A 5532-nucleotide genomic window follows, 5' to 3' on the forward strand; every position below is an offset into this window, starting at 1 on the left:
CCTGTAACTATATTATATTCTATACATCATATATTACAGTAACTCCACATGTAACACGTCATCTCACCACCGCCATCATGTAACTATATTATATTCTATACATCATATATTACAGTAACTCCACATGTAACACGTCATCTCACCACCACCATCATGTGACTACTGCGCCTGTAACTATTATATTATATACATCATATATTACAGTAACTCCACATGTAACACGTCATCTCACCACCACCATCATGTGACTACTGCGCCTGTAACTATTATATTCTATACATCATATATTACAGTAACTCCACATGTAACACGTCATCTCACCACCACCATCATGTGACTACTGCGCCTGTAACTATATTATATTCTATACATCATATATTACAGTAACTCCACATGTAACACGTCATCTCACCACCACCATCATGTGACTACTGCACCTGTAACTATTATATTCTATACATCATATATTACAGTAACTCCACATGTAACACATCATCTCACCACCGCCATCATGTGACTACTGCGCCTGTAACTATTATATTCTATACATCATATATTACAGTAACTCCACATGTAACACGTCATCTCACCACCATCATCATGTGACTACTGCACCTGTAACTATTATATTATATTCTATACATCATATATTACAGTAACTCCACATGTAACACGTCATCTCACCACCACCATCATGTGACTACTGCGCCTGTAACTATTATATTATATTATATACATCATATATTACAGTAACTCCATAACATCTCACCACCGCCATCATGTGACTACTGCACCTGTAACTATTATATTATATTCTATACATCATATATTACAGTAACTCCACATGTAACACGTCATCTCACCACCACCATCATGTGACTACTGCGCCTGTAACTATTATATTATATTCTATACATCATATATTACAGTAACTCCACATGTAACACGTCATCTCACCACCGCCATCATGTGACTACTGCGCCTGTAACTATTATATTATATTCTATACATCATATATTACAGTAACTCCACATGTAACACGTCATCTCACCACCACCATCATGTGACTACTGCGCCTGTAACTATTATATTCTATACATCATATATTACAGTAACTCCACATGTAACACGTCATCTCACCACCACCATCATGTGACTACTGCGCCTGTAACTATAATATTATATACATCATATATTACAGTAACTCCACATGTAACAAGTCATCTCACCACCGCCATCATGTGACTACTGCGCCTGTAACTATTATATTCTATACATCATATATTACAGTAACTCCACATGTAACACGTCATCTCACCACCGCCATCATGTGACTACTGCGCCTGTAACTATTATATTATATTCTATACATCATATATTACAGTAACTCCACATGTAACACGTCATCTCACCACCACCATCATGTGACTACTGCGCCTGTAACTATTATATTCTATACATCATATATTACAGTAACTCCACATGTAACACGTCATCTCACCACCACCATCATGTGACTACTGCGCCTGTAACTATAATATTATATACATCATATATTACAGTAACTCCACATGTAACACGTCATCTCACCACCACCATCATGTGACTACTGCGCCTGTAACTATTATATTATATACATCATATATTACAGTAACTCCACATGTAACACGTCATCTCACCACCGCCATCATGTGACTACTGCACCTGTAACTATTATATTATATTCTATACATCATATATTACAGTAACTCCACATGTAACACGTCATCTCACCACCACCATCATGTGACTACTGCGCCTGTAACTATTATATTATATACATCATATATTACAGTAACTCCACATGTAACAGGTCATCTCACCACCGCCATCATGTGACTACTGCGCCTGTAACTATTATATTCTATACATCATATATTACAGTAACTCCACATGTAACACGTCATCTCACCACCGCCATCATGTGACTACTGCTCCTGTAACTATTATATTATATTCTATACATCATATATTACAGTAACTCCACATGTAACATGTCATCTCACCACCACCATCATGTGACTACTGCGCCTGTAACTATTATATTATATACATCATATATTACAGTAACTCCACATGTAACAGGTCATCTCACCACCGCCATCATGTGACTACTGCGCCTGTAACTATTATATTATATACATCATATATTACAGTAACTCCACATGTAACACGTCATCTCACCACCGCCATCATGTGACTACTGCACCTGTAACTATTATATTATATTCTATACATCATATATTACAGTAACTCCACATGTAACACGTCATCTCACCACCGCCATCATGTGACTACTGCGCCTGTAACTATTATATTATATTCTATACATCATATATTACAGTAACTCCACATGTAACACGTCATCTCACCACCGCCATCATGTGACTACTGCGCCTGTAACTATTATATTATATTCTATACATCATATATTACAGTAACTCCACATGTAACACGTCATCTCACCACCGCCATCATGTGACTACTGCACCTGTAACTATTATATTATATTATATACATCATATATTACAGTAACTCCACATGTAACACGTCATCTCACCACCGCCATCATGTGACTACTGCGCCTGTAACTATTATATTATATTCTATACATCATATATTACAGTAACTCCACATGTAACATGTCATCTCACCACCGCCATCATGTGACTACTGCGCCTGTAACTATTATATTCTATACATCATATATTACAGTAACTCCACATGTAACACGTCATCTCACCACCACCATCATGTGACTACTGCACCTGTAACTATATTATATTCTATACATCATATATTACAGTAACTCCACATGTAACACGTCATCTCACCACCGCCATCATGTGACTACTGCACCTGTAACTATATTATATTCTATACATCATATATTACAGTAACTCCACATGTAACACGTCATCTCACCACCACCATCATGTGACTACTGCGCCTGTAACTATTATATTCTATACATCATATATTACAGTAACTCCACATGTAACACGTCATCTCACCACCACCATCATGTGACTACTGCGCCTGTAACTATTATATTCTATACATCATATATTACAGTAACTCCACATGTAACACGTCATCTCACCACCACCATCATGTGACTACTGCACCTGTAACTATTATATTCTATACATCATATATTACAGTAACTCCACATGTAACACGTCATCTCACCACCACCATCATGTGACTACTGCACCTGTAACTATTATATTATATTCTATACATCATATATTACAGTAACTCCACATGTAACACGTCATCTCACCACCACCATCATGTGACTACTGCGCCTGTAACTATTATATTATATACATCATATATTACAGTAACTCCACATGTAACACGTCATCTCACCACCACCATCATGTGACTACTGCGCCTGTAACTATTATATTCTATACATCATATATTACAGTAACTCCACATGTAACACGTCATCTCACCACCACCATCATGTGACTACTGCGCCTGTAACTATTATATTATATACATCATATATTACAGTAACTCCACATGTAACACGTCATCTCACCACCACCATCATGTGACTACTGCGCCTGTAACTATTATATTCTATACATCATATATTACAGTAACTCCACATGTAACACGTCATCTCACCACCACCATCATGTGACTACTGCGCCTGTAACTATTATATTCTATACATCATATATTACAGTAACTCCACATGTAACACGTCATCTCACCTCCACCATCATGTGACTACTGCGCCTGTAACTATTATATTATATACATCATATATTACAGTAACTCCACATGTAACACGTCATCTCACCACCGCCATCATGTGACTACTGCTCCTGTAACTATTATATTATATACATCATATATTACAGTAACTCCACATGTAACACATCATCTCACCACCTCCATCATGTGACTACTGCACCTGTAACTATTATATTATATTATATACATCATATATTACAGTAACTCCACATGTAACACGTCATCTCACCACCGCCATCATGTGACTACTGCACCTGTAACTATTATATTATATTCTATACATCATATATTACAGTAACTCCACATGTAACACGTCATCTCACCACCACCATCATGTGACTACTGCGCCTGTAACTATTATATTATATACATCATATATTACAGTAACTCCACATGTAACACGTCATCTCACCACCACCATCATGTGACTACTGCGCCTGTAACTATTATATTCTATACATCATATATTACAGTAACTCCACATGTAACACGTCATCTCACCACCACCATCATGTGACTACTGCACCTGTAACTATATATTATATTCTATACATCATATATTACAGTAACTCCACATGTAACACGTCATCTCACCACCGCCATCATGTGACTACTGTGCCTGTAACTATTATATTCTATACATCATATATTACAGTAACTCCACATGTAACACATCATCTCACCACCGCCATCATGTGACTACTGCGCCTGTAACTATTATATTATATTATATACATCATATATTACAGTAACTCCACATGTAACACGTCATCTCACCACCACCATCATGTGACTACTGCACCTGTAACTATCATATTATATTATATACATCATATATTACAGTAACTCCACATGTAACACGTCATCTCACCACCGCCATCATGTGACTACTGCACCTGTAACTATTATATTATATTATATACATCATATATTACAGTAACTCCACATGTAACACGTCATCTCACCACCGCCATCATGTGACTACTGCGCCTGTAACTATTATATTATATTCTATACATCATATATTACAGTAACTCCACATGTAACATGTCATCTCACCACCACCATCATGTGACTACTGCACCTGTAACTATTATATTATATTCTATACATCATATATTACAGTAACTCCACATGTAACACGTCATCTCACCACCACCATCATGTGACTACTGCACCTGTAACTATTATATTCTATACATCATATATTACAGTAACTCCACATGTAACACGTCATCTCACCACCACCATCATGTGACTACTGTGCCTGTAACTATTATATTATATTCTATACATCATATATTACAGTAACTCCACATGTAACACATCATCTCACAACCACCATCATGTGACTACTGCGCCTGTAACTATTATATTATATTCTATACATCATATATTACAGTAACTCCACATGTAACACGTCATCTCACCACCACCATCATGTGACTACTGCACCTGTAACTATTATATTATATTCTATACATCATATATTACAGTAACTCCACATGTAACACGTCATCTCACCACCACCATCATGTGACTACTGCGCCTGTAACTATTATATTCTATACATCATATATTACAGTAACTCCACATGTAACACGTCATCTCACCACCGCCATCATGTGACTACTGCGCCTGTAACTATTATATTATATTCTATACATCATATATTACAGTAACTCCACATGTAACACGTCATCTCACCACCACCATCAT

Source organism: Rhinoderma darwinii, chromosome 1 (assembly GCF_050947455.1).
Source record: "Rhinoderma darwinii isolate aRhiDar2 chromosome 1, aRhiDar2.hap1, whole genome shotgun sequence".
NCBI lineage: Eukaryota > Metazoa > Chordata > Amphibia > Anura > Rhinodermatidae > Rhinoderma > Rhinoderma darwinii.